This window comes from Podarcis melisellensis, assembly GCF_964234715.1.
Source record: "Podarcis melisellensis genome assembly, chromosome: 16".
NCBI lineage: Eukaryota > Metazoa > Chordata > Lepidosauria > Squamata > Lacertidae > Podarcis > Podarcis melisellensis.
In genome coordinates, this window is record NC_138533.1 from 7,257,030 (window position 1) to 7,279,758 (window position 22,729).

Sequence of the window (22,729 nt, forward strand, 5' to 3'; positions counted from 1 at the left end):
CTTTAAAAGGCAGGATTCTGTTGCAACAACTCAGCATTTCTCCAGGAGGCCTGCATAAGAAAAAAGCCTGCAAAATATTTAATCAATTTCATTACCAGAAATCAGAAAGTTGTGAGCATATATACTTCTGTATATTTCAATTGGGGAAAATTACTGTATTGAGGATGGAAGCTTTCATGCAACCTTTACAAAATAACATAGGATAAAAGAGAAATCAATGGTTAGTATCACTTTAACTTACTGCGTTCCATCATACCTCTCCTCCCTTTCGACTGTTTCCCATAGACTGGCCTTTACCAAAGCGAGGTTCAACGTTTTTCCCTCCAACGTCCTGAGACATAGATTCTCAAAGGGCCAAGCCCCCGCCATGTGCGAATGTGATAAGGAGACGCCGGAGTCGCTCCAGCACATTATGTTCACTTGCCCCCTGTTCAATGTGCCACGGGCAAATTTGTTGGGATCAATCATACAGAAACTAGAGGGTACCCCACCAAAATTCCACCTTGCCCAAATCTTGCAGGATAAGGATACTCATACGACCCTGAAAGTGGCTAGGTTCCTGGTCGCTGTTCTTACCCAAAAGCGACGCCAAGGAGCACTACAAGCTAACTAAGGCGTAGTATGCCATTCTATCTTATAGTATTTTATTGTTATAGTGGTGTTTTAGCGGCTGTTTTTTTTTCTTTCCCCACGTGCACAAGCTGTTATTTATGTGTTGTTTTTACCGGTATGGGCCTACGGCTGTAATAAATATTGTTATGTTAGAAATCAATGGTTATGCAATAGATGCTGATATAGAGAAGGGATGGGTGTTAGATACCCTCCATCTTTTCTCCGATGAATATAGGGAAGTCCCATTCCATAATGAAATTTTACTTTTGATGCACCACACATCTTACTGGGCTGCCCCAGGCACCCTACAAAACATAATAAAACTTTAAACATTTAAAAAACTTCAGTTGTTTTATTGTATTTTTTTTATATATAAAAATCTATGGAAACCGCCAGTGTTGTGTTTCTACCCTGAGCCACAAGTCATATGAATGAGAAATTTTTGCAGCTGTTTTCTTGGTTTGGGCTTCTGTAATTAAATGTTCAATTAAATCTATTTTGTTTCAATTTCCAATGCCTGTGTTGAGTTTTGATCAAAATCTGCAAGTCATGCAGCTCCCTGTTTACTGTAAAAACTTACATCTCAGATAATTACCAACAGAAACTCAAGGTAGTAACAATTCCAGGCAGCTCATTCCCGATTCCCAGTCCCCATTCCCAACTCAGACATAAATCAAACTATTAACATATGAAGTCAAAAGCACAATAACCCATTCCAAGAAGAGATGTCCTCTCCAACAAGGTTTAATTGAAAAGGAGACATACCAAGAGCAGGAGAAAACACGGGAGCTGGAGACAAGGGCTGGCTACTCATGTTAGTGAGGAAAAACATCTGTGGGGAGCCCATTTATACAGTTTCATTCACCACTACCGAGTTTAAGTCAGCACTAGAGAACTAATTCTAATATGCAATCTGGCTGCACTTCCTGGGTATTTGCTATTTTGGGCACTCAGCTCTGAAACAGTCCCATCAATCACATCCCCACAGCGTTCTTTTCATCTGATTTTATAAACCTCATTTGGAATGACTTCTTGAATTTGTTAATTGCTGTGTGGGTTGGTTTCCACCCCAATGATTAGAGCTGTGAAAGTTTAATTTGAAAAACAACAACCAAGAAGCCAATGTTGGCCACGGTGGAGTGCTGGTGCCTGCCAAGATGAGCAGTTGATCATTGATATGTCTATACTGATTGGCATCTCCTGGATGGTTTTTGCACCACTGCTGCTTGATCTTGGAGGAGAAAGGATGGCTTAGCCAATGCAAACCTCCCATGCTGCAGGGCTTTTTGGAGGGCATGGGAGACTACTGGGTCGTCCAGATTCCATGACACCAGCCCCCTCTAAAGTCCACTTAGGAGCTTTGAGGTACTGTGTCAGTCCTGAAGAATCAAAATTGTTATGTGTATCCTGGCCAAAATGATTACACATTCATATTAATGTTCACACCATTTCTCTCTGCAGGTATTTCATGTGCTCTTCTCAAAAAGGTTCTCTCTCACATGCAGTTGTGGTTAAGCTTGAGATGGAGCCAGCAGCTCATTTTGGAAGTTCACTCGGTTCCTGCTATTTGGTTTGTGATGTTGTTCCCATCATGCTTGATGTAATGTTGCTTTCATCAGCATTGGTTCTGAGTTGCAATAATTATGACAAAATAATTTTCTACCACATTTTGTGAGCTTCGGTGTTCTTTTTAATTAGCTAGAAGCATTCTTGCTTTCATTATTGGTTTTGTGCCAAAATGATTGATGCATCGTTTCAGATTTTGGCATGTTTGGTGTATGTCATTTCAGCTCTATTCTGATCCATGTTTGTATATTGTGCAAACATGCTTGGCGTCTCTCCTTCAGGTGAGAGCAGAGGCACAGCCACTAGTTGTTATTGGGGAAAAGAAGCAATGAGTTTATCCTACTCCCACCTCTCTCTGTTGGATGTGAGGATGGGTAAAGTCATTAACTGAAAATCTTTTATTGCAATGTGTGTGAAAATATGGTCAAGATATTTCAATGTCAGGCTCTCATTTTCTCCTTCCCTAGCTCACTTTCTGTATCTCCATGCTATAAGTCATTCAGTGTTTGTTTTGTTTTGTTTAGGTATTTGTCAAATTTAACCCCTCCCCCCTCACAATGAAGCCTCATGAGACAAAGTGAAGGTGAAAAGGATATATTTATTAATATAAACAAAGAAAGTTCTGCAACCCACAACGATCAGATTCAATAATAATAATAATAATAATAATAATAATAATAATAATAATAATAATAATAATAATAATAATATCTTTATTGTCATTGCCTCCTCTCCGGGACAACGAAATTACAAAAAGTACAAGCAGGGCAGTATTTTTTCTAATTTTGGCAGGCAAGCAAACAGCCAGAGTTCTAGGCTGTTTTCTAACCAACTCTTCTTCCTGAAATTCACTGGAACACCCTGAGTGAGCCCAACCAGAAAGATCAAGGGCTACAATGGTACCTCAGTTTCCGAACGCAATCCATTCCGGAAAACTGTTTGAGTTCCGAAATGTTAGATAACTGAAGCATTTACTTCCGGAAGCATTTAATTATGGAAAACTCAACGTGGAAGCCGTGTGGCCAGTTCAACTTCCGAAAAGTATTTGAAAACTGAAGCAGTTCCGGATTTTCGGCGTTAGAAAACCTAAACGTTTGACTTTTGAGACGCTCAAAAACCGAGATACCTATGAATCAGGAAGTAGAGCATCAGGCAGAAACACACACTTCAGAAACATGTACTGTAGAACCCCAGGAGTGGATGAAATATTTTCAAACCCTCTTCTATGACGACAAAGCTCAGCACAATGATCCAAGTGCCTACTCGGAGAATTTACCATATTGGCCTCCTGTCTCCATAGAGGAGGTGGGGAAACTAATTGCCCAACTGAAAAACAACAAAGCCCCGGGCATAGACCACATTCCAGCAGAGCTCATGAAGAACAGTATCAGTTGGTGGGCTCCTATAATGGCGTCAATATTTACATACATCGATAAAACAGGCATAATACCTGGTTGCTGGACAGAGGCAGTAATTATTCCAATCTATAAAAAGGGTCCTATGGCAGATCCAGCGAGCTATAGACCCATTAGCCTCCTTACTATCCCCAGCAAACTGTATGCCAAACACCTCCACATCAAGCTAATTGACTGGATGGAAACTGAGGCAGTTCGGGCAGAAGAGCAAGCCAGCTTCAGACAGGGCAGAACAACAATAGACCATTGCTTCGTATTAGCACACCTCATTGACAAATACGTCAATAAAACATGTGGGATTCTATATGCAGTCAAACTTTGGGCTAAACTCAATGCTACCAATATTGACAAAAGATTACTATTCTTGATAAAAAGCCTATATAAAGACTCCAAGTTATATGTAAGAACCTCAGTAAATGGGCAACTAATTGGCCCTGTACCAGCCACCAAAGGAGTCAAGCAGGGCTGTATTTTAGCCCCGGCCTTATTCAACTTATAAATAAATGACATGCTCAAATACCTAACATCCCCGAAGTTTCATGCCCCCAAATTGGCCGAAAAATCAATTTCAGTGCTCCTCTATGCAGACGACGCAGTTCTCTTATCACGAACTAAAGTAGGCCTCAAAAGGTTACTAAGAGAATTCTCAGCCTACTGCAGGAGAGATCAACTGGTGGTTAATCACCAAAAAACCAAAGTCATGGTCGTCGCTAGGAGACACAGACATCACAGATGGGAGATGGACAATCAGCCAATAGAACAGGTCAAAATTTTCAAATACCTCGGAGTAGTTTTCCAGTCAACAGGGGCCTGGGAGGCCCATCATAAATATGCTAGGGAAATGATATTTATTAAGTTTCCAATAAAACATATAAACACAAATACAAACAACAATAAAAACAAATACAAACAACAATAAAAACATACCAACAAACAAAAACAAAACAAGTATACGTTCAGACCTTATTTTCTAAACCTAATTTCACCGACCTCCTCGCACCTCCCCCTTCTGTATTCTAATCTCATTTATCTTATCAGCAAATCCATTCCCATATTTCCCGTAGTTTTTATTAATTCCATTCTTTTTCCTTAATCAACGCCCCTGCAAACCACTAATTTTTAAACCCATATCTTTTTGTTGTTGTTGTTTAGTCGTTTAGTCGTGTCCGACTCTTCGTGACCCCATGGACCAGAGAACGCCAGGCACCTCTGTCCTCCACTGCCTCCCGCAGTTTGGTCAAACTCATGCTGGTAACCTCAAAAACACTATCCAACCATCTCGTCCTCTGCCGTCCCCTTCTCCTTGTGCCCTCCATCTTTCCCAACATCAGGGTCTTCTCCAGGGAGTCTTCTCTTCTCATGAGGTGGCCAAAGTACTGGAGCCTCAGCTTCACAATCAATATCTTTTTAGCCTTCATTAATTTTATAATATTTATTAAGATAGCCTTTAAACTTCTTCCAATCTTCTTCCACTGTCTCTTTGTCCTGGTCTCGGATTCTGCCAGTCATCTCTGCCAGTCCCATATAGTCTATCATCTTCATCTGCCATTCTTCCAGAGTGGGTAGATCTTGTGTCTTCCAATACTTTGCAATGAGTATCCTTGCTGCTGTTGTAGCATACATAAAAAAGTTCTGTCCTTCTTTAGCACCACATGGCTTACCATACCCAGGAGAAAGGCCTCTGGTTTCGGGAAAAAGCATCTCAAAGCGCCAAAATACTGTCTCGCTTTTACTTTACGAAGGGGGGCAGACATATCCCAGGAACTCTGGAGGTCTTTCAAGCAAAACCCTTGGTGCAATTACTCTATGGGGCCCAAATTTGGACAGGAAATCATTGCCGCACACTTGAAATGGTCCAGTCTAAATTTTTAAGACAGATTCTAGCCATTCCACCATGCGCACCAAATGCGGCCCTACGGCTGGAGACTGGCCTCCTCTCCGTCGAAACCTGGATCTGGTTAAGAACATTCAACTATTGGCTTTGCTTAAATTTAAACCCATCCGGACTACTACCTCTAGTAGAACGAGATGCTCATAGAAGTCGGTGGTCCAAAGTAGTGCATCAAAAACTACTTACATGTGGCCTCCAAGCATAGCATCTCCTGAAAATGGGTCTCCCCAAGGCAAAAACCTTTATTGACCAGCGCATGAAGGTTATTGAGCAGCAGAATAATCTGGCCTACATTAAGAAATTTAGTGCTTGGTACGCTTATCTGCCCCCCTCCCACTTTGATTTTCGGGCATCTTATTTGTCTTCCTTAACCATTCCAAAACTCAGACGGGCCTTTACACTGGCCAGACTAAATATGTTACCCTCAGCTGTTCTTGAAGGTAGATATCAAAAAATTTAATTCGAGAACTGGCTCTGCCCCTGTGGAGCTGGCTACGTAGAGACTGTGTCACACCTTCTCTTGTCTTGCTCCCTATATAAAGATCTCAGGGACGAGACCATCACGCCGCTCCTATCTGCCATCCCGGGCCGCTCTTGTGAAGCCAAATTGTTCTCACACCTAGCCAACCAGAACAGCTGGACAACAGAGAAGGTTGCCAAATTTATCGAGAGAGCAATGAGACTGAGAGCTGTTATCTGAATGACATCAGTGTCGTCACCCGGATTCCTTGCCTAGGATCTTATTATTATTATTATTATTATTACATTTTATTATTATTATTTTATTACCTCTGCCAAGTTTTAAGTACTGAGATTATTAATGTATCTGCATCTGGTTATTATTATCTTTCTCCCTGTCCTGACCATCCCTCCGAGGTTATATTTATATTTATAATCTTTCAATTTGGCTGGTCTATTCACTTAACCGACCTGGAACAATCTACCAGAGAAAAGGCCGCCGCCCATGGGACAGAGGGTCATGGATGAATGATAATCCAGCTTCTACCTAGGGTTTTAATAGGTCATAAGATTTTATGGTAACTATATTCGTAATCTATTTTTGTTGGTATTTGTCCTTTGATGCTATGGCATGTCGGCTACGCAAATAAAGTCTATTCATTCATTCACACTTCGGAATAGACCCCCAATCAGGATTGAATCCTCCAATCCCCACCAGAAAGGGGAGGATAATACTGAGCTTGAAGGACCAACGGCCAGACTACACAAGAAAGCTCCCTTTGAGGCTGATGTCCCCTGAATTCAATTTAGAGGGCTTTGTTTAAAGCAAACATATATAGGGATTATATGGGAAAGTTAATACGGATTCTAAAAGAATCAGATAAAGCTGCAGACTGGACAGATGGGGATTATACATATCTCTAGAATTCAGTGGACAGAGGGCTTGCAGCCTTGAAGGGAATAGTTTCCTTATGAAGGGAGGCAGGGCACTAATTTTTATAAGTGTATTACATAACCACAGGAGTGAAGAGGAGGATAATAAAACGGGAATGGAATTTTATAAAGCACATGCTAATGAATACAGGGTGGTTCAGGGATAGCTGGATGAAGTTCAGTTCCAATAAATATTCGGGGCCTTTGAGGGTAGGACATCTGAAGGCAGTTTTACTTCACAAGGGAGGGACTTGCAGTCCTCTATTCATATAAAAGGACTTGCTGCCCATGACTCGAACAAGAGCTCCCCACACCTTCACCTGAGTACTTCTCTTGAGACCTTGGTAAGTGACAGAACTCCATGCCTTTTGCTGCCTCTTCCTTTCCAAACTTCACTCTCTCTGTCTCCTTCTTTGAACCTTGGCCTGCTTCTCCTTGCTCATCTTCTTTCTCATTTCCTAGGGCACTTGTAGGAAGGGATGGGTAATATCTATGTTCCTCCCAGAGATGCTGGACTACAATTCCCATCATTCCTGGCCCTTTGGCTGTGGCAGTTGGGCCTGATGGGTGTTGGAGTCCAACAGTATCTGGAGCGACAAGATGTCTCCCCAATTCCTGGTCCACATGGACTGGTGGTGGCTGTCCCGGGTTTCAGGCACGGCCCTTTCCCTGGCCTACCTTGAGATGCCAGAGATACCACATGAAGTTTTATTTAATGCAATATAGTCTATGAATCTATCACATATATTCAGAATTCTGGAAAATGAGCTTATTGTCATTTGTTTCTTCAAAGTGTATTTAACCTACATTTCTACAAAAGCTTCCAAGAAGATCTTTCAAATGCTCATTTTCTGCTCACAGGCTTGAAACCTAAAAAGCACAGCACTAAAGCAAACGGGGATGAGGAGGGCAGAGGTCTATAAGAGTCGATATACATGCCATTGCCCAAAAACCTAATCCTTGTCCCATGGATGACAGAACATACATGTTTTCTGTTGCTGGAGAAATGGGGGTCACAACTAAAGTGAGAAAAGCTGAGTGGGGGCACCACCAAAAGGCCACCCCAACAACACTATTGCTGGCTTGTTTTTTATGATCATTTTTTTATTGACTTGCAGATTCTGCTATCATGTTGTTCTGCACTGCATACCACTATCTCTTCTTCTTGTTATTCATGGGTACTGATGGTTGTTGTTCTTACCATAGACATTATTCATAGTATTAAAGGGAGCACTCAGAGCAGCAGAATGCCCAGACTGGCAATTGACGAACTTGGCATGGCTTGTTTTACGATTGATGATCTCATGGGCCTAAGTGCCAGAAATGCCAAGCGTCCTGTTTGCAGGATGCCCAGATGCTTGGCTCACCCATGTTTGTCTCACAAATGTGCAGTTGTTTCCTAGGATGTGTTGCTCCCAATTTCTATTCACCAGGCTTTTCTTCTTCTTCTTCTTCTTCTTCTTCTTCTTCTTCTTCTTCTTCTTCTTCTTCTTCTTCTTCTTCTTCTTCTTCTTCTTCAGTCCAGCTAAGGGGCAATTTTTTAATGCTTCCAACTTGTATTCCACTCGAAACATGATACAACTCTGGATGTGCATGTATGATCTTTGTAATCAATATCAACGTCTGAATTACTGCAAAGCCTAGAAGGTTGTTCTTCCTTTGTTTCTGGAATGTAAAATGTCCTCTGATTTCTTCCTTCCCATTAAACTTAGTTTCAGCATAGAACCTGTTCTCTGTGGGTTTCTTTAATCCTTTCTCCTCACTCCAACATCAACACCCACATTTTTTCCTTGCACTGATCCAGAACACTGGGCTAAATGTTACGTCTGCGCATGTCTATTATTGTCCTCAGAGCAAAATTGCAGCATTGATTACACATACTATGATACTACTTTCAGCAGTCATGGCTTCCCTCCCTGTTTTGAGCACCCTTAAAACAGTACAGCTCGTGGAATACTGAACTGCTGTATTCTACAAAAGCAGAATAGTCTGTTGCAAGAACCATTCCATGCCCATTAAGTGTGGGATGCCTTTGCCTGGTGACCCACAGACTGCAGCAGAATACTGGGCAAGGTTTTGCCCAGTGTCTTGTCTGTGTGATGTGGCTGATGGGAAAAGCTGTCCCATAAGCAAAGGGGAGCCGAAAGCCTGCATAAGCCTGCTTCCCCTGGAGCACAGAGCCATTTTGCTTGGAGAGCTTCCTACCCGGACTCGGGTAGGACACTGGGGTTAGTGTCGTCACTGAGCTATTTGGGTTGCTGGTTGACAGGGCTGGAAATTACTATTATTTTGCTCAACCTCATTAGCACTTGGTTGGGGTTTCTTTTACCTTTCCCTCAGTGAAATTAAAACCTTCCTTGTTAGGCGGAAGGACGTTTTTGTATGAGGGCAGAAAAGGCATTGGGAACTATTAACACACTAGCATTAGCGTCCTGAGGGAAGGATTGATTAAGACAGCCCCAAGCTTGGGTTGAGTATCTCCCTGGTTGGAATCTGCACCCTGGTCCCCCATTGAGAACTTCCTTACTTCGTTTGCACCATGGCAAGGTTCAACGCTGGCTGACTTCATGGGGAGGTTGAAAACCCAGCAGATCTCTTCCCTCAACGTGGGGCTTGTGGAATGATGAACTGATCCTGGTGTAGCAAAATCAACATTCCAGGCTGGAGATTCTCCATGCTGCAGTGAGAAAACAAAGGGTGTTTATTGCCAGCAATAATGGCTCAGTGGGATCACTCTCCAAAAGCTGAGCAAACCAAAAGGGTGGCACCCTCTTAATATACATAGCTGTTATCTATAAAAGCAATACATATGCATAAACTTCCTCCAATCTAAAGTTACGACACAATACTCATTATACCGAGTATGGTCTTTCCTTCATTACATATTCATTAGGCAAGGAAACAAAGGACTCTCTCTCTAAGCAGCCCCCTCTGCACATGATCTCTTTGCATCCCTTTCTACCTGAGGGGGTGAGGACACCCTCCTTTTTCTCTAATTGCTTCTGTTTTACATATTCAATCTTCCACCCTATTTCCTGATTTATTATCATTGAAAACTGTGTTTGTAATATCTTAATGTCCTGTTTTACTGTCTCTTTTCGAGGGAAATTTGTTAATTCTTTTTCTTTCCTTTTTATGTGTTTTTCCAATCTTTCCTTGCCTCTGTTATTTATGTGGATGTCAAGGGTCATCTGTCATGGATGCTTCAAGTCTATGATTCTAAGTGTTTCCCTCCTTTTTTTCAGATTAACAGCTGCCGTTCAAGATGTCATCTATGAAAATCAGTGTATCCATCCAGCCTCGTCCCATTCCTGTTCCTGTTCCTTTTCCTTTTCCTGTTCCTGGTAGAATTACTAAAACGCCTAAAATAAATAGAGGTGGTTTCGGTAGAATAGCCGACATCAACTTTATGTGAATAAATGCAGGGCTCACTGCATCTTGCCTGAAATACCTGTGTAGGATGAATGGCTGGTGATTGTATGGACTCAGGTGCCAGAAATGCTGGGTCTTCCCTTCTAGACAAGCCCAAATGGACTGGCTCAAGGATCTCTTAGCATCTCTGACACTCAGGTCTACACCTCTCTGCTCAGTGCATCTTTCGGTTTTCCTCCCTTTTCTCTTGGATACGCACCTTTTTCTCCCCTTCTATCTAATGTACTTTGACCAAAATTTGTGGGACACCAAAGTGTGACTGACATACACTTGTCATTCATTGATGGATCTATGAATATAATGCTTCCAGTTTCCCAAGAAGCTCTGTTCTTCTCTGTATCCCTTTGATTAAATCACAGCAGGCAACCTTAAAACAGTCTTTTAATTATTTTACACTTCAATGCATTGTTTGCTTTTATTCTTATTCTTATTATTTTTTGAATTTATATATTGCCCCATACCAGGAGGTCTCAAGGCTGTTCACAGAACAAAATCAAAATATAACACCACAAAATATATAAACAAGATAAAAGCAACAACCCAATAACACCCCTCCAAACCCCCACATTTTAAAAGGGCATAGGATGTCAATCAAATCAACCAAAGGCTCCATTAAAATGGAACATTTTTGGCTGGCGCCTAAAGGTGTATAATGAAGGCACCAGGAGAACTTTCCTGGGGGGAGCATTCCACAGATGGGGAGCCACCACAGAGAAGGCTCCGTTCTCGAGTTGCCACCCTCCAGACTTCTCAATCTCCCACCCATCTGGTCTAGGGAATCACCCACTAACAGTGTCTCAGTCTTATCTGGACATCATACAGGGCAACCAAAGCAGTTTCTGTGCCAAAACTGTTCCTAATCCTCGATTGAAATGTATCCAGAAAAACAATTTCTTCCGAAAACGCCTTGTTCTGGTCTGCGACCACTCGCTCCAGAACCTTGCTCAGGAAAGGGAGATTAGCAACTGGCCCATAGTTAGTTAGGTTTTCCAAATCCAGGGAAGGTTTCTTAAGAAGTGGATTTACCACTGCCTCCTCCAAACAGGCAGGGACCACAATTGCATAACTTTATGTCATTCAGCATAAAGTTAACATAAAGTTAACATAAAGTTAAGAGAAACAACCCAATAACCCCATAATGTTAACATACATTATGTCATGCAACTGTCCTCCCACTACAATAAGTCTCACCTATCTGTATCATCACTGGCTGTGGTTCCATTGAGTTTCCTTTTATTAGACTTATAGTCATTCATAGAATCATGGAAGTGTAGAGACGGAAGGGACCTTGGGAGTCATATAGGAGAAGGAAAGTCCACCACGTTGCAAAGTAGTGCAGTCCACTGTTCAAAATCTCTCAGAGACCCGTCACTTCTATAGACATTCCTTCCATCACATGGAAGATGGAGCGAGCTTGTTTTTCTCCTGCTTCAGAGTGTAGGACCAGAACTAATAGATTCAAATGAGAAGAAAGGAGATTCCGACCATCAGGCATTTCTGATGGTAAGAGCTATATAGTGGACTTCTGGAGGATTTTAAATAGAGGCTGGATCACCACCTGTCAGGTAAATAAGCCACAGGCATGTGAATGCATGGAAATTAGTGAAGGAATTGGAACACTTCGTAGCATGGATATAATGGTTAAACCCAAAAGTATTACAAAACATAGACCCTATTATACCGAGGGAAAGTAATGAAAGTATTCCAATGCCCTGACTCACTTTATCAGCCATGTTTGTAGGCTGATACCATCAGTTTTGCAGCCTTGTTCCCAGTGATACTTGCACAGCACTTTATCCCAGACTGGATTTATCCGGCTTCCTAGCAGCTGGTGGAAAATGATGCAGGCACCTATTTTGCAGAAAGTCATGTTTGTCTCTGCATCCAGAGAGCAGGGACTTCCAGAGCAAGCGCAAGAGCAGGCAAGGGTGAGGGAACGTGGCCAGAGGAGGGGTGGAGGAACGAAAACACATGAGGGGAAGGAAAGTGATCAAAGAAGCAAGCAGTAAGTCAATGGGGAAATGAGCAGCAGGAAGCACCAATGGAGTGTTTGCTACCTGCCCTCTGTCTTTGGGCTCTTTGCTCTCCTACTTTTAAGGGTCACTGTGTTCTGGGAGATGGGGGCCTGGAATGCTTGCTAAGGACACCATGTCAGCCAGCTGCCATTCCTGTTCTGCCTCCTCCTCTCCCAATTTCCCCCCTCATCTGCACTGAGCTGTGACCTCCCTCAAACCATGGCTGTAAATCAATACTGTCTTCCTCTTCCTCCTCCCTGGAAGGGTCAGGATGGAGAGGCAGTCTCCCACCCTCCTCCTCTGCCCAGTCCCAGACAACTGTATAATCTTTGGGGTCACTCACACCGTTTCCACCATTCACCACAGGTGGAAAATAAGTGGTATAGAAACCTTTGACATTGTCCCAGATTACTTCTGGAAGAGCATCAATGCCGGCGATCAATGTCATGTAGTGTCTGGCTATTTACCAGATGGAGGGGGACGCCATTCCTGATAGGGATGACTCCCCCTATGGGAGACAGGCAGGGTCTTGCAGCATTCTCTGCAGAGGGCAGGAATCACCCTGTCTCTCCAGACCAACCCTGCCTGCTGCAAAGGTGGTTGGGTCTTCACGTCTCTCTCAGTGTGTAAACAGAAACCCTTGCTTGAGTGCTTGTGTTGTGGGGTTTCCCCTTTGTCCAGTCCTCTCCTTCATCATTTTGATCATCTTTGTTTTACTGTTTTCAATCAGTTTCATTGCCAGCAATCTGAAGGTTGGGAGCCTATGTACTTCTCTATATTTCAGTTGGGGGAAATTACCCTATTGTGGATGGAAGCTTTCATGCAACCTTTACAAAATACCACAGGATAAAAGAGAAATCAATGGTTATGCAACAGATGCTGATATAGAGGAGGATGGGTGTTAGATACCCTCCATCTTTTCTCTGATGAATATAGGGAAGTCCCATTCCATAATGAAACTTTACTTCTTATACTCCACACATCTTACTGGGCTGCCCCAGGCACTCTACAAAACATAATAAAACATTGAACATTTTAAAAACTTCCCTATACAAGATTGCCATCAAACAGCTTGGGGGTTGGTTAACTCCATACCCTCCAACATTTCTCCTATGAAAATAGGGACATCTGTTGTGGTTCTGGCCTCTCAGGAGTTAACACTCCAGGAGCGTTATTATCAACTGGGTGCACTGCCCACATGATCCCTCCATTTCTCCTTTGATCTGAGCTCTCTCTGGAGAGCAGTCTGTCTGAGAACCTTAGCAAGGTCGTTTCGTTTTGTTAAGAGGCAGAAAGCTGTGAACATGCAGGGCCCTTGCAGCAGACTCAGTGGGTCAAAAGATATATGACCCAACAAACTTTAACAACATCCCAAGGAAATGTGGGACATTCCAGGATGAGTACATTTCCGAGCACAATTCAAAGTGTTGGTGCTGACCTTTAAAGCCCTAAACGGCCTTGGTCCAGTTTACCTGAAGGAGTGTCTCCACCCCCATTGTTCTGCCTGGACACTGAGGCCCTGTGCTGAGAGCCTTCTGGCGGTTCCCTCACTCCGATAAGCCAAGTTACAGGGAACCAGGCAGAGGGCCTTCTTGGTAGTGGCACCCTCTCCCTGCGGAACACCCTCCCACCAGGAGGGTCTAACAGAAAAACTACCACCAGACTTTTAGAAGACATCTAAAGGCAGCCCTGTTTAGGGAAACTTTTTATGTTTCCCGGTCTATTGTATTTTAATATTCTGTTGGGAGCCACCCAGAGTGGCTCGGGAAACCCAGCCAGATGAGCAGGGTATAAATAATAAATTATTATTATTATAGGAGCCAGGGGGTATTCAGAGCCCCCATAAAATATTTGAGGGGTCTGCCGTGTCTGCACCGTGTCATTTGATCCATTATGTGGGGCAGGGCTTAAACACCTCCCCGAACATTATATTCAAGTTGACAGCCTGTCCACAAAATTCCAACACAACCCTGAGGTATTTGGAATGTGTCCCCCCCCCCCCGGTTCCCAACCTCAATCTTTTTCTTTCCCAACCTCCCACGTTTTGTGGTGCAATTTAGCTTTCAGAGTAAAATACCCCCCCCCACCACCCACCCACAAAAAGTATCATGTTTCCAGGAATAGGATCAAAGCTGGGTGTTAGCTCAGGAGTGAGGGGCAAGTATTAATGAAACCCACAGAGAACAGGTGCTATGCTGAAGCTAAGTTTAATGCATAAGAGGAAGACAGAGAACATTTTCATTCCAGAAACCAAGGAAGAATTGCTTTCCAGACATTTTGCAGAAAGGTAAATCAAACATTGATGGTACATAAACATTCAGAGTTGTATTATGTTTCTATAGCATTCAAGCGCAATACAAGTTGGAGGCATTAAAAAAATTGCCCCTTAGCTGGAGATAAATTCCATACATAGCAAAAGCCCAGAAGAAGAAGAAGAAGAGGTTGGGATCAACACATCCTAGGAAGCAGTTGCATGTTTGTAAGACAAACATGGATGAGCCAAGCATCTGGGAATCCTGCAGACTTGGTGGGCACCAAGGCCCATCAGATAATCAGCCGTGAAGCCATGCCAAGTTCATCAGTTGCCGGTGAGGGCATTCTGCTGGTCTGAGTGCTTCCTTTAATAGCATGAATAGCATCCAGAGCAGCCGTATCCCAGGCCAGTTCCACAGGAGGATGTGCCCACACAGGCGGTGTGTCCTCCCACACAAGCTGGCTCACCCGAGGCACAGAGCATTGCTCCTGGGATAGTCACACAACATGGAGGTGGCTGGATGCATACTTGCGATGGTGGTAACTGAGTCATGCAACCAACACTGGCAGAAGGATGTATAGCGAGGCTACTTGATGACACTCCACCACCACTTGAACCCCAAAAGCCCCCACTTCCCCCCAAACCCCCAAAGCCACAACTTGATTTCAGCGAGCCCAGACAGCCAACTGGGTAAGAGCAGGAGGAATTGTAGCCATAGGTCATTTTGGAGTGATGGGTACTGGATCTGAAATGATGATGAGCAAACATTCATCCAATTTATTCATGATTCACGCATCCAATTTATAACAAAACAACAACCATAACAACAAGCCCTACCACCAGCAGTGAAGAAGAAGGAGAGGAAGAAGGGGAGATTATAACACAATCTGCAAGCCCATTTAAAAAAAACACCATATCATTAAAAAATCCCAAGCCAGCTATAGTGCATCAGTCCAGCATTGGAGGCCTCTTGGTGGTGTCACCAATGGGTTTGTCTCCCTTGCGACCTCATGAGGTGGTCTTCTTCCAGGCAGCTCTCCCCTTTTGGAACACTTTGCACACTGCTGTGTGTGTATCTCCTTATGATAGATAGACTTTGAGAAAAGATCTAAAAGCATTCTTGTTTACCCTGGTCTGTTCGTGCGAACCCTGAAATTATTACATTATCATGCTTTTCTTTTAGGTTTCTAGGAGTTGAAGGTTGTCAAGACCCCTCAGAATAAAATATGAAGGGTATGAGAGCACAGGAAAACTCAAAGAAATGTAAGATATTAATTCTGTTATATATTTGTGTCCTTCCCTTTCTCGTACACAAACCCTTTTCCTAGATGATACCATTTTTGTTGTGTTTCCCCAGCCACTCTGGGCGGCTTCCAACTGAATATTAAAAACAGTACAGCACCAGACATTAAAAACTTCCCTAAAGAGGGCTGCCTTCAGTTGTCTTTTAAAAGTAAAATAGTTGTTTATTGCCTTGACATCTGCTGGGAGGGTGCTCCACAGGGCAGGCGCCACTACCGAGAAGGCCCTCTGTCTGGTTCCCTGTAACCTTACTTCTTGAAATGAGGGAACCGCCAGAAGGCCCTCAGCGCTGGATCTCAGTGTCTGGGCTGAATTATGGGGGTGGAGATGCTCCTTCAGGTATACAGGAACCGAGGCCGTTTAGGGCTTTAAAGGTCAGCACCAACACTTTGAATTGTACTCAGAAATGTACTGGGAGCCAATGCAGATCTCTCAGAACCGGTGTGATGTGGTCCCGGCGACCACTCCCAGTCACCATCTAGCTGCCGCATTCTGGATTAATTGCAGTTTCTGGGTCACCTTCAAAGGTAGTCCCACGTAGAGTGCATTGCAGTAGTCCAAGCAGGAGATAACTAGAGCATGCACCATTCTGGCAAGACAGTCTGCGGGCAGGTAGGGTCTTAGCCTGCGTACCAGGTGGAGCTGGTAGACAGCTGCCCTGGACACAGAATTAACCTGTGCCTTCATGGACAGCTGTGAGTCCAAAATGACTCCCAGGCTGCGTACCTGGTCCTTCAGGGGCACAGTTACCCCATTCAGGACCAGGGAATCCCCCACAACCGCCCGCCCCCTGTCCCCCAGAAACAGTACTTCTGTCTTGTCAGGATTCAACCTCAAACTGTTAGCTGCCATCCATCCTCCAACCGCCTCCAGGCACTGACACAGGACCTTCACCGCCTTCACTGGTTCCGATTTAAAGGAGAGGTAGAGCTGGGTGTCATCTGCATACTGATGAACACCCAGCCCACTACAAAAATATTAAATAAATATCTGAACATTGATAGCCCAATGCCTTCAGTGGTCACATATTCATATTCATCTTCATGTTTAGTTGGAATCTCATAATACCCAAAAAATCCAATTTCTTGTAATATTAACTTGTCCTCCAACTCCCATCATCCCTTGGCCAAATTGGCTGAGCTTGATGCTATTTGGAATGCAACAGCCCCCTGGCAGCCACAGGTTTCCCACCCTTTCTCCAGCAACAGAAAGGAGGTATGTTCTGTCATCCATGCCACAGCCCTTAAGATGTTTTGCAATGGATGGTATATGGCCTCGTAATAACCTCTTCCTTCCTTACACTCTTCCCTTTTATGTTATGCTTTTTCAGTTCCAAAGCTAAACTTACACCAAGAAGCAAGTTAAGGCTTAAAGGGGCCCTGCTAAAAATCCGGAGAGCCCCCAGCACCAGTCTGTGTGGACCAGGAATAGGGTGGGGGTATCTGTGAGCCTCCACGTGTTGTTGGACTCCAAGACCCATCAGGCCCTGCTGGCAATGGCCAGGAATGATGGGAGATGTAGTCCAGCAACTCTGGGAGGACCACTGATATTCCACGTCCCTCCTGTAGACACGACTGAACTAGGTGGAGGATTGCTCTGACTCCATATGAAAGGAGCCTTCCTACATAGCCAAAGTGCCGTAGGAATGAGAAAGAAGATGAGCAAGGAGAGGCAGGTCTGGGTTCAAAGAAGGAAGCGGAGAATGAAGTTTGGAAAGGAAGAGGCAGCAAAAGGCATGGAGTTCTCTCACTTACCAAGGTCTCAGGAGAAGTACTCAGGTGAAGGTGAGAGGAGGTGTTGTTAGAATCGTGGGCAGCAAGTCCTTTTATACAATTCCAGGACTGCAAGTCCCTCCCTTGTAGACGAAAACTGCCTTCAGGTGTCCTACCCTCAAAGGCCCTGACTAATTATTGGAAGCAGACTTCATCCAGCCATTCCTGAGCTGCCCTGTATTCATTAGCATGTGTTTTATCCAATTCCATTCCCCTTTCATTATCCTCCTATTTACTCCTTTTGATGATTAATTATGATACCTTTTACAATTGGTGTCGCCCCCTGCTTCGTAAAGAATGCATGCTTGTCAAGGCTTCAAGCCCCCTTTCCACTGAATTCTAGAGATTTGTGTAAACCCCATCTTCCCACGCTGGGATGGGTTTATCTATTTTAAAAAGCCATTTTAAACTTCCCTTATAATCCCACATGTGTTTGCTTTAAACAAAGCCCTCCAAATTGAATTCAGTGGACATCAGCCTCAAAGGGAGCTTCCTTAAACAAAGTCAGCCATTGGTGCATCTAGCTCAATATTGCCTAGACTTTCACCCTGCAACTTCCCCAAAATGCATTATGAGCAGTAGTACCCTTGCAGAGGAAAAGCGCACAGTATTGAATCCTCCACTTTACTGCTTGAGAGTGGAGGATTCAATCCTGCTTGGGGGTCTACGTCCAAAGGGCATTCGCTGTGTCTTCCTGCCTCCTTTGATCTGTCTGGGTGGGCTCACCCAGGGTGTTCCAGGGCTGTGTCCTCCCAACTCAACCATGATCCTCCCAAATGGGGAAGGTTTGAACTCTGAGTGAATCCAGTGAACAGCCTCACCATCTAATCCAGCTTCCTGTTCCTCCAGCCAGATGCCTATGGGAAGCCCACTGGAGAACTGACTCCGAACATCAACAAGCAACATATCGGCTAATAATATACAGTGGTATCTCGGGTTAAGAAATTGATTCGTTCTGGAGGTCCATTCTTAACCTGAAACTGTTCTTAACCTGAGGTACCACTTTAGCTAATGGGGCCTCCTGCTGCTACCGCGACACCGCCACACAATTTCTGTTCTCATCCTGAAGCAAAGTTCTTAACCTGAGGCACTATTTCTGGGTTAGCAGAGTCTGTAACCTGAAGCATCTGTAACCTGAAGCATCTTTAACCCAAGGTACCACTGTACTGACAATATTTTTATAACACTATACCCGCAGTGGGGTGAGCTCCCGTCGTTCGGTCCCAGCTCCTGCCCACCTAGCAGTTCAAAAGCACTCTTAAGTGCAGGTAGAAAAATAGGTAGCGCTTTATAGCGCGAAGGTAAACGGCGTTTCCGTTTGCTGCGCTGGTGCTGGCTCACCAGCTGCAGCTTCGGCAGACTGCCCACGTGACCCGGATGTGTCTTCAGACGGCGCCAGCTCATGGCCTCTAGAGCGAGATGAGCACACAACCCCAGAGTCAGACACGACTGGCCCATACGGGCAGGGGTACCTTTACCTTTACTGTATCAAAATTCATAAACAGAAGACTAATAATAATAAATTTTATTTATGCCCCGCCCTCCCTGGCCAGAGCCAGGCTCAGGGCAAATAACCAGTAAAATGACAGTAAAATCATAATAGGGGGTTAAAACCCAATTTAAAATACAGGTTAAAATGCAATTTAAAATGCAGCCTCTTTTTAAAAGTAGCCCATAGATCAAAACCATAAGGGGAGGGAAAACATAAGGGTCAGACTGAGTCCAAACCAAAGGCCAGGCAGAACAGCTCTGTCTTGCAGGCCCTGCGGAGCAATGTCAAGTCCCGCAGGGCCCTAGTCTCTTGTGGCAGAGCATTCCACCAAGGCGGGGCCAGTACTGAAAAGGCTCTGGCCCTAGTTGCAACCAATCTAAACACCTTGCGACCTGGGACCTCCAAAATGTTGTCATTTGTGGACCTTAAGGTCCTCCGTGGGGCATGCCAGGAGAGGCGGTCCCGTAGGTTCGTGTGTCCTAGGCCGCATATGTGCATGGAGTCACAAACTAATAAGAATCAGATAAATTTTCCAAACCAGGAATGGTAGGATTGGTAAGTCACTGTCAAGGATCACCGAGAGAGGGGCAGAATGCCTTTACACAGTCAATATCCTATCCAAAATGTAGTTGGAAGTGAGTTGGAGCACGGTGGTGCTATGGGCACAACACTACAAATGTGAAATGATGGGTGCTCCAAACTTTGCAATAGGGTGTATAACATCTCATGCCACCCAGCACTTGATATTTAGCCGATTTTTGGGAATTCTGGTAGAATTCAGTCTGCCTTTGGAATTCAATCGACCTTTCCCTCCAATGAGCAAAGGGTCGGGTATACATGGTCCCACCTCCCCTATTTAATCATCATGACAGCACTACCAAGTGGCTTGGGATGAGCGATTTTGACTGGCCCAAGGTCATGCTGTGAGTTTAATGGCAGAGTGAGGATTTGGACATGAATCTCCTAGGCTCTAGCCCTACACACACACACACAAAGACATCATTGCCCAGGTGTGTGAGTGTATGTGTTTGTGTGTATTCCTAGTCTCTATATAGAGAGACAGTCCAGGAAGCTTGAAACAAATGTCATAGAGAAAGAAAAGCACAATGTAAAAGCAAGAGAGGGAAGAGTTATCCCGCCCAGCAACTTAAACTCATTCTGAAAGCCAACTTTGATGGAGGAACAAGGTTTGGAGCATGAATGATCCATCTTTAGCACTTTGCATCCTGTCTCTTTGCTTTGGGGAGGCCATAAAATTAAGTAAAAATACTCAGACATAAGCAGTCTGAGCTGCTAAATGGTCCAGCAGTGCCGCTTTGATTTCTTCAATATTACAGGGTAGCCATATGCAGTCAAAACAAATAGGTGGGACAAGATGCTCAGATCTTTATGGATGTATTGCTCATTGACTATTGTGGGAATTATTAAGGCTGGAGTTAATAAATGAAAAACAGCAGGTGTTTTTACACAGACACTCGTGGATAGTCACACGTACCACCTCAGACTTCCATATAATAGTCAGGTTGGCAGCTAATTTGTGTCAAAACAAACCAACCACTTTGTAAGTGAATATGTCTGTCTGGGGCTTTGAGCAGGACTGGGGAGCAGACCTCGCAACCACCCCCAGGGCTTTGAGCAGGACTTCCTTGACTGGATCCTGGCATGCCCCGGTTTGGCTCCTGCCAAAGAAACACTTTTTGAGGGGCCACACACCCCAATTTCCCTATTGGAGGGTGTCGGGTAGTCTTTCCCAGCTAGGCCTACGTTTCCTTCACAAGCCATAGATGGAATTGCTGTCAGGTATATTCTTTTGCCATGGTGAGTTGTGAACCAGGAGCTCCTTTGCAAACTGGAGAGACTGTCATGGGCACCACAACTGTGCATCCCAAACCTCTACTGCTGCTTACAATAGAAGGCTTCTGGCACGGAGAAGGGCTGTGGATCAGTGGTTTTAAAAAGTGCACCATCCTAGTTCTGTCTTATAAAAATCCTGCTCATGTCGCTCTTTCTCCCTGCTTCTCCCCCCCCCAAAAAAAATTACTTCTTCTTTGGAATGTCAAAAGCTGTTCTGTTTCCCCTACCCTTGCCCTCCTTCTTTGCCCCCACCCACCCAAACATACATCCATTCGTCGTTTTGTCTTTGTACATCCTCTGCTTATTGAGATACTGCCCTGTTTATGGTTGGGGGTTTTTTTGGGGGGGGGTTGTTTATTTTAATAATATAAAAAGTGTGTGAAGCCTGGTTTGTGAAGCCTGCTTGGGTCTCTGTTATACTCCAGAGCATGGGTAGGCAAACTAAGGCACAGGGGACAGATCCAGCCCAATCGCCTTCTAAATGCGGCCCATGAACAGTCTGGGAATCAGTGTGTTTTTACATGAGTAGAATCCGTGTTTTATTTAATACACATCTCTGGGTTATTTGTGGGGCATAGGAATTTGTTCATTTCCCCCAAAAAATATAGTCTGCCCCCCCCCACAAGGTCTGAGGGACAATGGACTGGCCCCCTGCTGAAAAAGTTTGCTGCCCACTGACCAGAACATAGGACAATGAAACAAGCTGGGAGATGGTTTGAATGCAAATGGAGGTCAATGCAGATAATACTGAGGAACGTTTAATGGGTGGCTTCATAGACTGGATGGATGGATTCCTGTACTTGATAGTCTTATACTCCCTCTGAAGGAGTGGGTATGTAGTTTGGGGGCAATTCTGGATCCATTTCTGTATCTTGAGGCTCAGGTGACCTCAGTAGCACAGAGTGCCTTCCATCAGGAGGACATAGCCCTGGAGCACCCTGGGGAAGCCATCAGGCAGGAAGACACAGGGGAGGCACTCTGCAAGCGGACCCCCAAGCAGGATTGAACTCTCCACTCCTCAGCTGGAACGTGGAGGATACTATTAGCCAGATGGACCCATGGCAAGACTTTTTAAAGGGAACTTTAAAAGGTCTTCTATGAACCAGATGGAACCACCCATGCCTGGGAAGATGGGCTTTACACCAGTCTCTAGAATTGAGTGGACTGGGGGCTTGTAACCTTGACAGGCACACATATTTTATGAAGCAGGGGGCAACACCTATTGTAAAAAGTATCATAATTAATCATCAAAAGGAGTGAATAGGAGGATAATGAAAGGGGAATGGAATAGGAAAAAATACATGCTAATGAATACAAGGTGGTTCAGGATGAATTCCGCTTCCAATAATTAGTCAGGGCCTTTGAGGGTAGGACACCTGAAGGCAGTTTTCGTCTACAAGGGAGGGACTTGCAGTCTTGGAATCGTATAAAAGGACTTGCTGTCCACGATTCTAACAACAGCTCCTCTCACCTTCACCTGAGTACTTCTCCTGAGACCTTGGTAAGTGAGAGAACTCCATGCCTTTTGCTGCCTATTCCTATCCAAACCTCACTCTTTTTGTCTCCTTCTTTGAACCCAGACCTGCCTCTCCTTGCTCATCTTCTTTCTCATTTCCTACGGGCACTTTGGCTATGAAGGAAGACTCCTTTCGTTTGGAGTCAGAGCTATCCTCCATCTAGTTCAGTCCTGTCTACAGGAGGGACGGGGAATATCAGTGGTCCTCCCAGAGTT

The 22,729-nt window shown here is 44.3% G+C and overlaps 1 long non-coding RNA gene across 1 annotated transcript in view; it reads left to right on the plus strand.

Moving 5' to 3' along the window:
* The first annotated feature begins 6,734 nt into the window (after positions 1 to 6,734).
* Positions 6,735 to 22,729, plus strand: part of LOC309358818 — a 52,454-nt gene continuing 36,459 nt past the window's right edge. Inside the window, exons 1-3 of the long non-coding RNA XR_014163637.1 lie at positions 6,735 to 7,220; positions 10,122 to 10,253; positions 15,761 to 15,840. This is a non-coding gene — a long non-coding RNA (uncharacterized lncRNA). The remainder of the gene's footprint in view (positions 7,221 to 10,121; positions 10,254 to 15,760; positions 15,841 to 22,729) is intronic.